At 42.0% G+C, this 18,966-nt stretch overlaps 1 protein-coding gene across 3 annotated transcripts in view; it reads left to right on the top strand.

Moving 5' to 3' along the window:
• Positions 1-18,966, top strand: part of IPCEF1 (interaction protein for cytohesin exchange factors 1) — a 133,441-nt gene that overhangs the window by 7,559 nt on the left and 106,916 nt on the right. For 2 of the 3 annotated variants that reach the window (XM_084889407.1, XM_084889406.1), the window contains exon 1: positions 3,117-3,209. The exons of the other annotated variant lie outside the window; for it this stretch is intronic. The gene's annotated coding sequence lies outside the window, so the exon portion shown is untranslated. Of the gene's footprint in view, positions 1-3,116; positions 3,210-18,966 lie in introns of those variants that run through there. 3 annotated transcript variants of the gene reach the window in all.

The raw sequence follows: 18,966 nt of genomic DNA, 5'->3' as shown, positions 1-18,966 counted from the left end.
ATATACACTGAGTGGCCAGATTATGATGATCTCTGGACACATAATAATCTGGCCACTCAGTGTATATCCTATATAATAAAAGGCTAATATGCAAATTGTCCTCTTGACGAGGAGTTCGATCAGCAGGCAGGCCGGCCAACTGCCCATGTCCTCTTCTGTTGGCCAGGCTGGCCAGACCCCACCAATGCATGAATTCATGCGCCAGGACTCTAATATATATATGCAAATACTGAGTGGCCAGATTATTATGCATTCAGAGGTCACAATAATCTGGCCTCTCAGTGTATATTTTTCAGTATTGATATATTTTCATGTATAACATTAAAATGTTAACATTACTGATTTTCACTGGCTGAGGCTCAGAAAATGACTTGAGTTATTTGTACCCATGTTTTGCTGATATAGTCCCAAATCAGTAGCACAGCAGTGTGGTACATGTTCAGAGTATGAACTTAAAATGAATCTTTTGCTTCTGAAAGGGTTGGTTCTGTCTGAGTTTAAGGGATCTGACAAATATCTGAGCTAAAGTTTATCTCTCTTAGGAAAAAATGACAATGAAAAACAATAAAACACCTTAAAAATAGGAATAAACTGTAATGATGGTATGGTAGGTGTTGAAGAAAGAATCAGAGATGTCATATGGATGGTATTGAGGGGCTCCTGGCATGCCCCAAATCATAGCTTTCCTGGAGGATGAATTATGTTCCTGGATCTTAGAGCATAAAATTATAGCTTTCACAAGTAAAGTATATGTAAGTATCAGTTAGGCAAAGGATCATTTCCTGAGGGCCTTGTACCAGTTCATCAGGGTACTAATTTAGAAAATGTCTTATCCCTGCTTTCCCAGAGCTGATAGTCCAGTTAGGAGCCAAACGTACAAGCAGGGCAGCTGCCTAGATTGCAGGGCCCAGTTCAAAATGCAAATATGGGGCACTCCTCCACAGATTCAACGTTTCAGAAAGGTATTATCAGAGTCTAAAACCAAGCAGGGATCCTTATAAGGTCAGAATCTTGAGAAGGCCCAAGAGGCCTGTGCTTATAATTATAATAGAACTAGAGGCCCGGTGCATGAATTTGTGCACAGGGTGGGGGGTGTCCCTCAGCCCAGCCTGTACCCTCTCCAATCTGGGACTTCCAAAGGGATGTCCCTGCTTGGTTTAAGACTTTGATATTACCTTTCTGAGGGACACCCCCCTACCCCGTGCATGAATTTCATGCACCGAGCCTGTAGTTCTATTATAATTATAAGCACAGGCCTCTTGTGCCTTCTCAAGTCCCTGACCTTAGAAGGGTCTGGACCAGGTTCTCCACCAAGGTGTCCTTCTCACTGACAAAATGCTGTGGCTCTCTGCTGTCCTTCATCTCTTACTTCTTCCCAGTCATTCATCTTCCAGAAACCTGTCAATATCTCTCAAGCTCTAATTTTCTCCTTCCAACTTTACTTCTGTTATTGTGGGTTTATGTGGTTTCTATACTTTTCTATCATTTCAATGGAGTCTTAGGAGAGAGTAGGGAGAGAGAAAAAAAAAAAAAAAAAGAATCTGTGATCAGTTCATCTTGAACTGCAAGTCCAGACACCTTGAGGATTATTCCGCTTCTATAAATCAGGTGATGTTGCTCAGAGAATTAAAGTGGCTCCAATCTTGGCCCCATCATTGTAAATTACATGCCCTCTGGGGATGTCTTTGAAGATGGCATCTAAAAGCCTGATGAGAAACTAGGCCCTGTGATTAATGTCACAGAATATCTTTGATACCATCTAGGACTTTGGGATGACTCCATGTGGGGACAAGAGGAGGCAGCCCTTCCCAGAGGCAGAAGTTGACCCAATCAAGAAGCCACTGAGGGAACTTGCATCTTATTCCTTGTCAAAATGCCTAGCACCTTCTTTTAACCTTTTACCCGACCATGGATTTAATTTAATTCTTATCTTTTCATGAAATGAATCTAAAGGAAATGAGAGGAAGTATGGGACCAGAGACTGAAACTGTTTTTAAATTATTATCTATTCTCCAAAGGAAAGCTTTTACCAAACAGGAACTTCGTTATGTAGTCTCTTTCACTCCTCCCCAGTGGCATTATTTATTTTTAGCACACTCCTCATTGACACGGGGATGGTGAAGTATGGAGTATGTTGGGAGGTAGGCTATGTTTAATCTGTAAATTTCAAAATTTCTGGAAGACCAGAGGCACAAAACATGGCCTACAAAGGATTTTCCCTTTGCTTTTGAAAATGCTGCCCTTACATCTATTGCCAGTTAAACTGCCAATCAAGTGCCACTGGTTTCTGTCAGCTGTTGTCAGCACATCTTCAAATTAGGAAGATCTAAAGTCAACTGAGCTGTTTATTTCTCTACCCAGAGTGACCCTTTCTCTTTACCCCCAGTTGTTGGAGACCAGGAAACACACCTTTCATTTGCCCTGGCCCAAGCAGTTCATTTTACAAAGGAGGGATCTGCTTTTCTACTGGGTGGGGTTGGTGGGGGCTACAGGCAAGGAAGGTCTGTCCGGTCATTCTTAGGAAAGAGCAGACTCATTGAACATTAAGAGGAAAAAGCCGGGACTGGGAATTCTGATCCCAATGGGATAGTGATTAACGTGATGAAACTCCTTGAGAAAAGTCTACCTCGGATTGTTTTGAGACTTTCCCATGCTTGTCGTTGGCTGAAAACTTGTTCTTTTTATTGAAATGGCTTCAGCCACCTTCCAGATTCTAGGCTTAAAAGAGGTTCATGATAAAAAGGTGGCATTTCAACAAACACACTGAGAACAGCTCTGCAAATGACCTCACCCCCCCGTGCCTGGGAGTGAACACCTTTGCCTGCAAGATAGGAAAGCAAAACCATGCAACCCTCCTTACACGTGTCCTGATAAGGAACACACACTGGGTCGCGTGTAGAGACCAAGGCAGTCAGACAGATGGGACTTGCCTGCTTTGCATGGATTACGTCCTGCATCTTGGAATCAAGGTCAGTTTTCAGTAAGAATAAGAGGGAAGAACAATACAATTGGGGAAGTGCGGATGACACTTCCCCTTCTTTCGAAAGAGCTCTACTCTCTGGTCTGCTTCCAATGGTCGGCCTGTGTGCCTCTAGAGGTGTGGCTGCTCAGAGTGGAACTCTCACTCAGCCTTGGCCTCGGAGGATTATGAGTTTTCTGACTCCAGGGAGCAAGAGCCAGCTCTGGGACTTACTGTCTTTGTCTTGCATGTAAGTAAAATCACTTCTTGGCCGGTGTAGAAGAGGTCACTGCTTGGCATTTCAGGATGACAAGACAGTTGACAGCCTCGCACTGTGCAGAGCAGTGAGTTCTACAGTGACTCCAGGGATGGGATGGGTGAGTGGCTCTTTATAAACCTGCTGCTGCGGAGTCGAGGGTGGAGGACACGCTTCCAGTCCCTGAGGGGCCTGAAGGAGAGAGCTGTGTGCTCACCCCGCTTTCCTCTGTTTCTTAAAAGGATGCTGCTTGGACTGCAGACCCTGGGTTTGATTTAGAAAGAACAATGCAGCGTCTGTCTGGGTCCCGGGGAGTTCATTTGGGGTGACACTCTGTGGCCGCCCGCCTTTGAGAAAGTGTCCTCATTGGGGAGAATCCCCCTTTGTCTGTAGGCAGCTGGCGGGGATTTTCACTTTTAGATAAAAGTCGCAGGCTTGGCAAAGTGTCTCTTGATGAAAATAAAACTTAGGTGATGTTGGCTTTGGTTTGCCCAGGGCACCTGGAGTGTTGTTTGTTTTGCTTTTGTACATGGGACAAAAATTTAACTGTGGGAGTCAGGGTTATAACCCATGAAGGCATGCATCCTTTACGATAGCAGTGGATTTTATTAATTTCTGTGTGTCCCTAATACTCTGCTAGACATTGTACCATCATGCATAGTGTCTGATTTCTCTATAGCTATTTATTTTACACAGAAAACAAACAGAAAGAACACAGGTCCCCTCCTGCTCACATCAGGCAAGGGATGAAGAAAAGGAACTCAGTTTGTGCATTTGTTAATGTGCTCATTCTTTAACGTATTTTTAAAGTATCCATCTCTTCCTTTATACCCAGTGTCTTTTCTGGAGAGGGTTTCTGTACAAACCATTGCAGGCAAAGCTGCAATAAGCAAATACTCATCATCTGGGTATGAAAACAGGAAGCTCTTTCCTGTGGTGGCTCGCTGTGGCAATGAGCGATAAGAAATTACTCCATGACTATTGCCTGAGACTTTCTTTTTGACTGGTGCATCCTTCTTGAACAGCTCACTTCTGCTTTCCATCCAGTGTGGAGGCGAGGCAGTGCGAACTGGCCACCCAAGCACAGGCTGACAGTTTGCAAGCAGGGTACTATGGCAAGTGGTGTGTGAGAGCAAATGCTAAAATAATAAGTTTTTTGGGGGGTTGGAAAAGATCCTTCACGTTGGGACATTACTGTACTCTCAGCCCTCAGAACAGTGCCTGCCACAGTGTATGCTCTCAGTTGGTGTTTGTTGAATGAATGAATGATCGAGATTGTTCATGAAATGAGTGTGGTAGGGTAGCCTTCGCTTCATCTCTGGGGCCTAGGCACTTCAGGAAATGCAGCTTGGAGAAGGTCAGAGTGAAGCAGGAGAGGAGGAGAATATGAAAGTGGGAAGAGATGAAAAAAGATGATGGGAGTATGGTGGTGAAGGTGGAAGTGTAGGTTGTGATTTTTTAATTAATGGAGCTTATCTGGGATACCTTAATAATATAAGAAATGTTGAATTAAGATAAAGGAACAAAAATTCAACCATCTTTTAATTGACCACCAAAAATATAACAAATATAGCTTTTCAGTTACACAGTGCTAAAGTTTGTGGTTCATTGCAATCTAACAGATGACACTTATGACTTATGTTACAATCTTTATGAGGGATACCCTTCGAAAGTAAGTCAGGTGCAAAATGATGTGACAGCTCTGAAGTAGGGGGATGCAAACAAGGTCCCATCTGGGCTGACTGGTCTACTTAGTTCCTAGAATCACACCAAAATGGGTTATTTTCTGTGGATGATTTTTAACTGTCTGTAAACCTGTACTGAATGACTTTCTAGCAAGATCAATAGTCAATTCAATAGTTAGGAGATCTAAATTAAATTTAGATTTGCCAACATTAAGAGTAATTAACTTTTCAGGGAATGTTGACTTATCTTTATCATCTTGGTATAGATGGGGAGAGATGAGAAAACCATTTTTCTGGAGTTGAGAAAGAGTTCTTGTTGGTAGGAGCCTGGGCATCCTGCCTCACCGCGCAGCCTGTCAGTATGATGGAGTCTCTTATCAGACCTTTAACCGAAATCAAACATGTCGGCTTGAAGGTATTGAAACGTATCTCCTATCTTTGTCTCAGATATGATCAAGTGAGAGATAGTTGATAGACAAAGTGGCAAAGAGATGTGAGCAAAAATCAGGACTCCTAAACTGACACAGATGTTAACATAGAAGTAGTCAAAAGTGGAACGTTAGCTAATTTAAACGTTAGCTAATTTAAATTACTAGAGTAGATGAACTCTATCAAAAACGTCTGAAAAGTCATCATCATCATCTATAATAATAATAATAACAGCGTATTATGCTAATTAGACCGGACATCTTTCCTGACGACCTTCTGGATGATGCTGGGGCTTCCTGGGTCCCGGGTGCCAGAGGGAAGCCGATGCCGTCAGCTGGGGGAAGGAAGGCCTACTCTTGCATGAATTTTGTGCATCGGGCCTCTAGTAATAATAATAAAAGATCAGATCTTCAGTGAAAATTAGTTAAGATTAGAAATGAAAGAATTAATTAAACAGAGCCAATCTTATGCCCAGTGGTAAAAACCAAATAACCCAGTGTGGAATATGAATTAAAATAGAAATAGTTGCCAAAACCAGTTTGGCTCAGTGGATAGAGCGTCAGCCTGAGGACTGACTGGTCCTGGGTTCGATTCCAGTCAAGGGCATGTACCTTGGTTGTGGACACATCCCCAGTAGGGGGTGTGCAAGAGGCAGCTGATTGATGATTCTCTCTCATCAATGTTTCTAACTCTCTATCCCTCTCTCTTCCTCTCTGTAAAAAAATCAATAAAATATATTTAAAAAAAAAATAGAAATAGCAGTACAGTAGACTTTGAGTAGCTAATCCGTAGCATTTTCTGAATATTTCATGTGTGGAGCACTGAATAAAAACCAGTGACACTGTGAATACTTGCTGTGTTCTAGGCACTGTAATCAGCACTTTTATTTTTACTTGAACAGTTCTCAAAGCACTCACTTCTCAAAACAGCCCTGCGAAAAAGCACTGTTGTTATTTCCATGAAGCTAAAGCTCAGGGAGGTCAAGTACTCTGTCTGAAACCACCCTGCTAGGCAGAGACAGAGATGGATTCAACCTTAGGTCTTTGTGTGTCTCCCAGCCTGGGGCCTTAAGGACCATCCTACACAACAGACTTTCTTATATAAACAAGGGATTTGAGGCCAGGGAGTGGGAGACCAAGGGTGAGTCTGAGCAGATTCACTTTCTACTCAGAAATCTTAAGTGACATTCCTTTCTATTTCCTTGTTGAGGAGGTGGTGGGAAGGAATTCTTCCTTCTTCTCAGGGAACTTTCTGTGTCCTCAGATGATTACATATGTGGTTGTCAGTGTGGCCAACTTCTTAGTGGTGTAATGTGGCGAGTGCTTCTCAACCAGCAGGAACAAAGGGGCTAGGAGGGGCCGTGGCCTTCATGTCTCTGAACCGTCCCTGGAGAGTCCACAGCTCAGTCAAAATACGTCACAGCCCTGTCACCACCAGGATCCCTCCTGGTGCCCTTTTATAACAAGGCCTATTGAGTTTGAAGACGTCCAGGTTCTCTAGGATGAGAGTCAATGGACCCACATTGACGCTCATTATACATTAGGCTCTAGTTATTCATGGGAGCAGCACAGATCTAGGTGTGCGGACCTGAGGGCTCTGTCTGGAACACATAACAGCTGTGTGTCACCAAGCAAGGCACTTACCGTCGCCACACTTAAGGTTTCTCATCTCTAAAAGCTGAGGCTAAATATGCCTAACTGGTATTGTTTGCTGTGTGGATCCACTGAGATTAGGTGGAAATGCTTTGAAGAAGGTAAAAACAATGCAAACCAATGGGCCTTCTGCCTTTGCACATGCTCCAGTTTCATTCCAGGAAGAGACTCAGTTGGCAAATAAGAGCTTTCCTGGCAGAGGAGGATTTGATTAAATGTAGTAGGGGTGATGTGGGTTGACTTGTCTCCCGCCCCAAATGCTGAAGTCCTAACCCCGAGGACTTCAGATTGTGACCTTGTTTAAAAACAGAGTTCTTGTGGATGCAGTTAAGATGAGGTCACCACGGAGTGGGCTTTCACCCAATGACTGGTGTCCCTGCGAGAAGTCTGGCCTGTACAGGCAGAAACAGTTGGGAGAACACCAAGTGATGAGGATGGAGACAGAGATGGGAGTTAGACAGCTGCAGGCCGACTAACGCCAAGGAATTGGCGATGGTCACCGGAAGTGTAAGAAAAGGGAAGAAAGGATTCTCCCCCACAGGTTTCAGAGGGAGAAGCCCACCCCACAAGACCTCGATTTCAGATCTCTCGTCTCCAGAACTGTGACAGAATACATTTCTGTGGTTTTAAGCCACTAAGCCACCAAGTAGGTGGTATTTTGTTACCGCAGTCCTAGGAGACAAACACAGGGGCAAAAAAATAAAAATAGTCATTTTAAAATGCTAGTGATAGACTCATCTCTATGGCTGGCAAGCACTTGTAGGGACCAAATCCAACATGACTCACTGCTCTCGCTGTAACCTGTGGCATTGGGCCACCAACAGTAGAGTCACTTCATCATTGAATGGGGATGAATAATAGCACGAAACAAGGAAACACATTTACAAAATGAAAATCAGGCTATTGCGAAATCTATAAAAGGGCATCCTTTCATAAAATGAGTCTAGGGATTCCAGATTATTATGCCAATGTGGTCATGTGCTAGATATGGAACATTAGTGTCTATTGGCGGAGGTGGGGGAGGGAGTGGGGAGTATAGTCTCCCTTAAGTTGAAAGAAAAGTTTAAATATTCTGAATTGGAAAATGATGAGCTGTGATGGCATTCGGTTCACACATAAAACCTGACTCCAATCGAAGCATACAGCAAGTGGAAACTCCCCGGCTAATGGAAACTGGGGTTACGCTACTGGTTTTAGTTATATAATTGTTGATTCCTTTGATGCATAAAGTTAGCCTGGTACCTGCATAGCTGTTTTAATGGCAGCGTAAGTAGCCAGCATTTCAATCACACTCTTAGGTTTCTCCGCAACAAAAGAATCTCTTAAATCCCTCTTTTAGCGGAGTTTAAATTACCCTAATTCCTATCGCCACCATTATCCCTAGCAGAACAACATTCTTTTTAGCAGGAGAACATCATTGCAGCAAAAACAAAAAACATCTTTTTGCTCCCGCTCTTCATTTCAATTTTCTTTTAGACTCGTTATTGATTTTATTGCATCCCTTTCAAAATCACAATAGAAGTGTGTGACCAGATAGATTCTTTCAAGTTGGAACAGGGTACAATTTCTTTTTTTCCCAGGCAAGTCATGAAAGAAACTAATTTCTTTGTAGTCTTGTGCAATACCATTGAATATCAGAGAGGAGAGAGCATTTAACCACTTGTAGGCAAATTTACATATGTATATATTTTTAATATATCTTATTGATTTTACACAGAGAGGAATTGAGAGGGACAGAGAGTTAGAAAGGTCGATGAGAGAGAAACATTGACCAGCTGACTCTTGCACACCTCCCACTGGGGATGTGCCCACAACCAGGCACATGCCCTTGACCGGGATCGAACCCGGGACCTTTCAGTCCGCAGGCCGATGCTCTATCCACTGAGCCAAACCGGTCCCGGCAAATTTACATATTGATATTGAAGTTGGGCCTGAAGTACAGACCGCTCAGAAGGAAAGAAATGGGTCTGATTCAATTTGTTTCCAGGAGCCTCTGTTGCACATGGTTCTCTCCTAGAGAATACAGCTTGGTGCAAGGTGTCGCCACTTGCCCAGAAGACACTGGACTGCACTTCCACTAAGTCACGGTTTAAGGAGGAAACCTTTCTTTCTTTTCAAAACCGAGCCCATGGCTATGAACCTGTAAACCATACGTTTGGGGCTGTGAGTTTACGGTGATGGTTTGAAGAGCTCAGAGCACAGCGCAGGGTGGGGGAGGTGTGCCGTTGTCCTTACTGTCTGTGATCACACGGAGTGTCATTACTTTCACGAACATGTTTGAAGATCTGACTTTAGTAAATTACTGGTTGCCACAGGAACATTTTCTGCATTCGCCCGAAGGGCAGCGCAGTGATAGCAACCTTGCTCTTTACCACCTCTTCCAAGCCTGAAGCAAAATATGCTCCAGTTCCTTATTCTCTGCTTCCTTGCTAGATCACACATCCCTGCCTCTCTTACCGTCCTACCCAAACAGGCACAGGATTGCCCTCAGTCGGGGGAAGGGAGAGTGAATGTTCATCATATGATGAGTGCCCAGTTTTGAATATCTAAACATTCAACAGATGCCTATTGAATACCAAATATTGTCCGGGTATCTCACTGTGAGCGAACAGACAAGATCATCCTCTCAGGCCCCTTGTAATCATGTGAATTAATAGCACCTTCCCTTGCTTAGACTCGGTCACAGCAGTTCCCTCAGAGAGGAGGCTCTGAACTGGAAAACTTGGTCACATACAGCCAAGGATTTCCAGCTGGAGCTGGATTTCCCCCCAGCACACAGCTGCCGAGATGGCCTGCGCCTGGATTTTCAACTTGATTAACCAACTAGAGCCGCTTTTGCGTAGGCAACGGGGCCTTAAGAGGGAATGGCCGAGCAGGGTTTGAGCGAAGCACTAGAGCACCGTGGAGCTTTATTTTGTGAACACTCACAGCATTCCACGGGTTCGTGCAAATCAGGGGCCTTGACGGGCATGGCAGCTATTCTGAGCCAGGACACCAGGACAAGAAGACAGAGGCCAGGACCTCCGTCAAAGCCGGTGAGTGAGCATCAGGGCTCGGTGAGTCCCTCCAAAGTCCCTTTGCTTTCGAGTGGCGGTGTTTCCTGTCATAGCAGAGTCCCAGACACAGGTGATAGTCACTTCCACTTTGCATTCAATGCTTACCCCGGTGTGCTTTGTGTGGGGAGCAAATTAGCACGTGATTTCTCTCTGGATCCTGGGCTGAGTTCAGGCGTTGAGCACCACTGTCTACTCCCCTCGGCCTCCTGTTTCTTACCATGTGGGTGTGAGCCTCGTGCCGATGGAGGGAGGCCCTGGGCCAGTGAGGAATCCTCAACAATGCTTGGAACTTCCTAGGCAAGCTTGGGGAGGAGAAAACAGGGCCCATGAAGGCTCCTTGTTTCTGATGAGTTTCTCAAACAGGCTGCATAGAGAAGTTTCACCTGTCAGCATTTCGGTGCCTGCCTCTTAGGAAGGGGCAAGTAGAAGGCCGTGTTCTCAAAAGTCTTTTTTTAGACTTTATGTTTGTGTTTGTTTTATTCTTTTGAGAAGGAGACCTCCTTCTAAATCCTGTTCACATGGAACCTCTGAGCTACGACCGCTTTACAACCTTTCAAGGGCGTGGGTGCATATTCTTCTACATCGATGCAAAGATCCTGTGCCGTCTGTGGGGCAGACAGGAAGGCACCAACTGAGGAAGCTCAGAATGGGAAGTGGCTTGTCCAAGGCAATAATATTAGTGAAAGGCTCAGCTGAGGCTTGACTCCAGTTTACTGTTTCTTGCAGAAGGTTTGCCTCCTTTGCAGTATTCTAGTTCCCGGCCTTCATTACTAAATCGTCTCTACTGATTTACCATCCCGGTAATGTCTGAATTCCAGTCTAATCATCTGCTCCTCAGTGTCTCCAATCCCGGTTCATCCCATCAGGCATGTGTTCTGAGCCTTCCAACTGGGTGTTCGAAGGCTCCTACTCACCCGTCTTGGATGCCTGATGCCAGAGCTTTCTCCTTAGACTCAAATACCAAACCCGTTTTAGTGAGGAGGGCCTTTAGACTCCATTGCCTCTAACCCTGCCACTTTCTGGATAGGGAGCTGAGGTCAAAGAGGTTTTGTGATTCCCCAAATGCGTACAGGTTGTAGAAGTAATGCTTGGTTCACTGCCTAGATCAGTAGTCGGCAAACTCATTAGTAAACAGAACCAGATATCAACAGTACAACGATTGAAATTTGTTTTGAGAGCCAAATTTTTTAAACTTAAACTTCTTCTAATGGCACTTCTTCAAAATAGACTCGCCCAGGCCATGGTATTTTGTGGGAGAGCCACACTTAAGGGGCCAAAGAGCCGCATGTGGCTTGTGAGCTGCAGTTTGCTAACCATGGGCCTAGATTATTGGGCTCCTAGACCCCCTCCACCGTAAAATCTGGGTTAAATAAGCACATTCTTGGGAGGGAAAGGTCTTTCAGTTGTTATGAACCAATAGCACGCGTGTGTGGTTTAGCCAATCAAATCTTTCCAGCAGAGAGCTAATCTGGATTCCCAGATCATCTGGCCTACTTATCCCAACACTTTGATCCAAGAAGTACCTAATCTAGAGCCTCTGAATGTTAACTGCCCAACAACAAAGCCTGCATCGTATCTTTCTGAAGATTCTTTCAGCTTTTCTCCTGTAAAAGGTCCTTCTCTATAATGAGGTATTGTTCTCTGTAGGAAGATGGTAGTAATTTACTTTATTTCATCCTTCTTCTCTACTAATTAACACTCTCTTTTGTGAAGGCTTTGCATATACAGCATGCTGGGGTTGAGGGGGAGGTCTGTGACTGAGGACAAAACCTAAATGAATTGGCTTGTTTGATGTTCCAACCCATGACTTAGTTTCAGTTGCATTCCGAAGACCACCAGGAAATGAAGCTGATCTAGTTTTGGGGGCTCTGAATAAGAGAAAGGCCTGTCTTTCTACAAGACAGGAGTTAATGCTTTCCCATGATATCACATTTACTTCAAGTCTTTCTAACCACAGTTCCCTCCAGGGTCCCCATCAGGCCTTCTTCAAGGTCAGTTGAGCTTGGCTCTCAAAAGAAATGTCAATCGTTGTACTGTTGATATTTGGCTCTGTTGACTAATGAGTTTGCCGACCACTGGGCTAGATTATTGGACTCCCAGACCCCCTGCACTGTAAAATCTGGGTTAAATAAGCACATTCTTGGGAGGGAAAGGTCTGTCAGTTGTTACAAACCAATAGTACCCGTGTGTGGTTTGAGACGTTGTAAGACATTTGGGGGACCTTGTGGTCACACAGAGCTTTACTGGCGACTTTTCTGACCCTTTAAGACACCTGTTTCACAACAGAGCTCCTCCCGAGTCTCACTGTCTCTCCTGAGCCTCCCTCATTCAGAGACAGACGGTATTTGAACTGACTTTCTGCCTGGTGGTTTCTCCAGTGATTTAAAAGTCTCTGCAAGATCCAGAGCGAGAGGGCACTCCTAATTGGCATAGAAGACGCGAAAGTTCAAGCAGAACCTCTACAAAATGCTTGAGTCTCCAGTCCCATTTACCAAAGGAGAGAATCTCTCCAAAGTTTTTCAAGATTTTTTTAAATCAAAAAGTTTTAAATACACATTCACACAAATGACCAACTTTAGCTTCTTGATGTACTGCGTTTAGACTGCCAGGTAAAGAGCTGTCATTCACAGGCTTTCCCCAGACGGTGAGTTTGACTCATAAAAAGTTATCAATAGGTCAAGTCTCACAGGGCATGAAGCATGAAAATGTCATGGTCCTTGATTTTTCAATTGCATTTGACCTACATATGAATTGGTGAATTTGTAGCAGGGTTTTCTTGGTGGGCATCCTTTACATGTGGAAACAAAGGATTCCTTGATGAAGGTTCACCGGTAGTTAGTAGACTATAGAAATGTGGTGTTAAACTTCAGGACTAAACCAGGCCCTTTGTGACTCCGGGAGCCTTGAAAATAGGGACAGTGATAAAATCCAAGAGATCATCAGAACTTTGGAAGACCCAGTTCCATGGCTGAACATGCTCATGAAGGGCACTAGAAGAGAAAATTATTGGATTGCCTTTCAAGTTGCATCCAATCAAACTTCTTTGGACAGAGTGTTAGTTGAAAAAGAGGCTATAGTTTTATTCTTTATATTTTTATTGATTTCAGAAAGAAGGGAGAGGGAGAAAGAGATAGAAACATCAATAATGAGAGAGAATCATTGAGTGGCTGCCTTCTGCATGACCCCCATTGGGAATTGAGCCTGCAACTCAGACATATGCCCTGACTGGGAATCGAACTGTGATCTCCTGGTTCATAGGTCAGTGTTCAATCATTGAGCCGTGCTGGCTGAGCCAGAGGCTATAATTTTAAAAGTCCTGTAGGTATTCTGCTAAAAGCAAGGTTGTTTCCTATCACATCCTGATTTGGGGGAGTGGTTTGTATTGGATCCCTTTGTCCCATTCTTAAAACAACAACAGCCGGATTTTGCGTTTGTTGTTATTGGTTATAGCTGTTCTGTCACAGAGGATTATCCTCATGAGGGAGTGATTTGGTGAGTAATATTGAATTTCAATTGTTCAAAACTCACACATACGTAGTCTTTTCACTTTCATCTTGCCAGGGGACCAAGAGTGTGCTCCTTGTGACAGAGGTATGTTGAGCTGTATGCTTGCATGTGGAAGCTTCATGTCAGCCGGTAGCTAATTAGAAGTTTTTACAGCACAAATTCCAGAATGGGGCCAGGAAGTCCTCTGGAGTTTAATGAGAGGAAAATAAAGATTCAAAGCTCAGATTATAATTTCTCCTGATGTCAGGAGAGTCGTTCTTTTTTTGTCACTTGCTTCTTCAGTCTTCCTTAACACAAGACTGACTACTTTCTTAACACATGCTGATACAAATGTTTGACAGTAAAATGAGTAGGAGCTCCATGAGAAAATAGGCTATTTTCTTACTTGCATGCCTGAGTTAGGAAGTCATGTCAGAGCTGTTAATGTGAACAGTTACTTAAAAATATTACTCTTAGTTGATTTTTAAAATAATAATTTTTAACTTTTTTCCTGTTTCCCAGAAAAATTGGAACCAAGATTTGTGTGTGTTTGTGTGTCTAGGATTATTTCTTTGTGCCATTTTATGAGACTGATGCTTAGAGGCCTTGAAAAAGAATTAAAAATATTACTTATTTCTATTCATAAGGCACCAGTCAGTGTTTTAGGTTGAGTAGCACTTCATATCACATTAATTAATCATAGAACATACACTGGAATTCAGTAATAGCTACTATTTATTTGGCTGTGTTTCGAAGCAGTAACATTGAATGCTTCCATTGCTTAATTTTTCTAACACGAGAACACAAATCTAGAACAACAAAGAAGAATGCAACCCTATAATGTCATCTGGTCTCAATGCTTAGATTTTAGACACGAGAACACTAAGGCTGGAGAGAAGCTAAGTCTTACGTGAGGTCACAGGCTGATTTGCAGCAGAGGGACGAAAGAAAGATTTCTTTAAAAGTTAAGCAAACTTCCTCATCTAACACACTAACGTGATGTTATATTGTAATATTACAATGCTAATGTGCATTGCTCATCCCAAACGTGGGGAAGCTTTTAACTGTGGAGAAACTCAATAAGCAGCATTTCCCAATTCACTGGCTGAGTAACCCCTTTCTGACAGAGCATTGAGCAAGCCTGGTGTTCATCAACCGTATTTGAGAAACATTGTTCTTTAGCTTACCCAATCCTTTAACCAAACTATTGTATTTTTTATAAGCAAAACAAAGTCTTAACACTGTGATTTTATATTTTGTTGGCATAGTTGCTCTAAAGCCACAATAGAAATGAGAACTGAGGACACTCTGGAAATCATATGCATATGGATAACCTTGAAAGACTTTGGGATTGCTTTTTGTCCTGAATCTTCAGGACATAAGTTAGATTTGAATCCTAAAATAATGAAGTAAGTGGTAAGGGAGAGGCTTGTCATTCAATAAGTAGACCATAAAATGAAGGCATAGAGATTATAAAATATTTTGTTGCAAGGAGAAAGATATTATTAAATTATATGGATACATATGGAGACATGAACCACAAACCTCTTTTTGCTTCTTCTCACTCAACAAGGCCCATCCTAATTATGATGAAGACAACTGTGTCAGTTCCAAAGAATGTGTTTCTATAGTTACCATTTTCTGTAAAACTAAATATATTCACTTATATATTTTAAAAAATCACAGCCAAAGAAAACATTGTTGTTGCAGTCAAGATGGTACAGATTGAATTCATTTGAAACTTTTGTTTTTCCTCACCCAGGGGCATGTCAGAGGACAGAGATTTACGTTGGTCACCCAAACTGTGTGCCCAGCACTCACAATTGTGATTGGCACAAAGTAGATGCTCAGTAAATATTTCTTGACTAAAATAATTTAGTTTATTTGATCAAGTAGTTATGCTTTATTGAAAAGGTAATGCAGACATACATTTAAAATTTTAAGCATTGTAAAAGAACATGCAATGGAAAGTCAGGTTCCCACCATAGAATAACCACTGTAAGCAGCGTGTACAATGTTCTTCTAGAATGTTTTAAAACTACTTAAGCATGTAAACATATGTGTGTGTGTGTGTGTGTGTGTGTGTGTGTGTATATATATATATATATATATATATATATATTGTGTATATATAATATCAATAGATATAGATATATATAGATATATAGATATACACATACATGATTATTTTTACAGAGGTAGAGATGACAATCTACAGTGTAGATTACTCAACATCTTGATATTTGCCCCACTTAGATGTCTATCTTAATAACATATCTTGAGAATTGCTTTCTGATAAATGAAATTTATCTCATTGACATTTTCCTTTTCATCTCTTTAGGACTGAGGTTAACATTTTATATGTTCTAAACTATTTGAGTTTCATTTCTATAAACTGCCTCTAAGTTCTTTGTTGACTTTTATATTGGTTTAATGATCTTTTATAACTGATTTGTAAGAAGTCTTTATATATTAAGGAAATGAGCTCATTGTCATATCATATGTGTTGAAATATTTTTCTCAGTTGATCATTTTGTCTTTTGACTTTGTATGGTATTTTTCTTGTGCAGAAAAAAAACACCTTTTTTATGTAGTCACATCCACTCATCTTTTTGGAATTTGTGTTTGTATATTGCTTCTAAGAACCCTTTTTATTCCCTCAAAGAAATAATTTTTTCTATAATTACTGCTAATGGTTTTATTATTTTACTTTACATATTACAATATTTGCTTCACTTGAAACTTATTTTAATGAAAGATAGTTTTATTAGATGTTTTCCACATGGCTAGTTAGTTGAATAAGCCACATTGCTCCTACTGATTTGAAATGCTGTTTCATAAACTAAATTTCAGTGTATTTAAGCATTCATTTAAATAAAATTTTAAAAAGTTTAACCTTGTTAGTATGGGAAATTTCAAACTTATAAAAGTAGATAACAAATATCAGTGAGGATGATGACTTGATAGGCAAGATTTTTACATTTTTGGCCTTACCTAAGCCTAAAAACTTTTATTTCTTTCAATCTAGCAACTTCGCCTGTATAACTTGGAAATAGCAAGGGTGTGTGCGTGGGTAGCAGGTAGATGTGTACTCTCTGTACTTTCTGCTAAATTTTTCTGTGAACCTAAAATTTCTCTAAAAAAACAACAACAAACACAACAACACCAAGTCTATTAAAATATAATCAGGGAGATTTGCATTGGTCTGATATTATGACCATCTTATTGGCAAAATTATTTTTATGAGAAATCAGGAAATTTAGTACCTGTCCCATAGTAGTTATTCAGTAAAGATTACTGTATGACATATTTCATAATAGAATATGTCAGAAATGTACTCAGTTCTTCATAAAATTCTATATGAAATTGGAGAACCCATTTCGTGGCAGAAATTGCCACAAGGGATCCCCCTATACTCAGTATTAGTAAGTACTATGGAAATCACCGGACACAGCCACCTGACCAGAGGGCTGACTCAGCTGTTTTACCCTGCTCAGTCAGCATTTCACATAAATGAGATCTTGGGACTGCCTTGTTTATCATCCTCCACTTGTTGTTTCAGATACTTAGCCTGAGCCTACAAAGACACATGTGGTCTGGCCCCAGCCTACCTCTGACTTTGAATTCTCTCTCACTCACCCTCTTCTAGCCACACTGATCTTCTTTCTGTTTCTCAAACTTATCTAGATTAATCCCATACTGAGATGTTACACCCCCCCCCCCCCCCCCCACACACACACACACAAAAAGCCAATTTTATTGAGGTATTTCCCACATCCTCAGGCAACCTCTGATGTGCTTTATATTACTATGCGTGCCGGGTGCACGGATTCATGCACATTGAAGGGAAATTAATTAGAAGGTGGCTGCAGGAAGGGACTGGGCAAGAAGGGCTGGACATGCCCTGGAGCCAACCTCTAACAGTCCCTCCTTGGCTGGCCGCACCTGGGGTGGTGCCGAGGCTCAAAGGCTGTCTGTGGAGTGAGCAGGGTCTTTCCAGCAGGTGGGGTCCCTCTGCCTGGCCTGCGGGGATTAGGCTGAAACTGGCTCTCTGACATCCCCCTAGGGATCCTGGATTGTGAGAGGGCAGTTCTTGGGTGACATCCCCCAAACCCCCAATCAGGATCCCTCCTCTCTGGTTCTGGGGTGCATCACCAAGAACCACTACTGCCAAGTCGCCACAGCTCGGTAGCTTCTGCATTGAGCATATGCCCTCTGGTGGTCAGTGTGCATCATAGCTACCAGCTTGTTGGATGGTTGGACAGTTGCTTAGCCTTTCATATAGATAGATAGATTGTTTCGTATTCCCTAGGATATTAAGTAATCTTTTTTGTCTGGCTTATTTCACTCATAATTATTTTGAGACTCATCCATGTTATTACATACTAGTATATCTACATTTTATTTAATTTATACAATGGAGCAATTTCCCATTAAGTGGGTATACCATAATTTGCTTATGCATTCTTCTGAACAATATGGTCTTCTGATCCATGGACATGGTATATTTCTCAATTATTTAGGTATCCTTTAGATATCCTCCCAGCAATGCTTCACAGGGCAGAGATCTTGCCTGCTTTTGTTATAATTATCCCTAAATATTGCTCAATGGCATTATCAAGGGAAGTGCGTTTACATATTATTTTCAAATTAAGTTTTTGCTATTAAATAGAACTATAATTGCATTTAAAAAATATGTTTTATTGATTTTTTACAGAGAGGAAGAGAGAGGGATAGAGAGTTAGAAACATCGATGAGAGAAAATCATTGATCAGCTGCCTCTTCCTTGCCCCCTACTGGGGATGTGCCCGCAACCAAGGTATATGCCCTTGACCAGAATCGATCCCGGGACCTTTCAGTCCGCAGGCCGACACTCTATCCATTGAGCGAAACCGGTTTCGGCTATAATTGCATTTTATATTAATATTTTATCTTGTGCCCATGCTAGATTCAATGATTACTTCTAATGTTTGCTTTTAAGATTTGTTAGGATTTTGACATGAGTTCTTAGGATTTACTAAATGACATTTGGATGTTAAAAATAATTTAAAAAAAATATATTTTCATTAATTTCAGAGAGGAAAGGAGAGGGGGAGAGCAAGATAGAAACAGGAGAGAGAATCATTAATTGGCTGCCTCCTGCACACCCCATACTGGGGATCTGGCTCACAACCCAGGCCTGTGCCCTGACTCGGAATTGGAACGTGATGTCATGATTCATGGGTCACCGCTCAACCACTGAGTCACACTGGCCAGGCTGCTGTTATGCTTTTTAATCAGTGTGACAGGAATTAAGAATATTATGGATCATTTAAATTCTCACATACACCAAATGGTTTATTAGAGCAGGCTTTTTAGGCTTTTTAAGAATGAAGCATTTCTTCACTGCTGATGCGACCAGCTGCACCCATTTTAGTCTTTCTCCTTTCCTTTCATCCAGTCA

Source organism: Pipistrellus hanaki, assembly GCF_964339955.1.
Source record: "Pipistrellus hanaki genome assembly, chromosome: 7".
Taxonomy (NCBI): Eukaryota; Metazoa; Chordata; class Mammalia; order Chiroptera; family Vespertilionidae; genus Pipistrellus; species Pipistrellus hanaki.
Note: the sequence above shows the minus strand (reverse complement) of the source record. Positions and strands in the feature narration are given on the sequence as shown.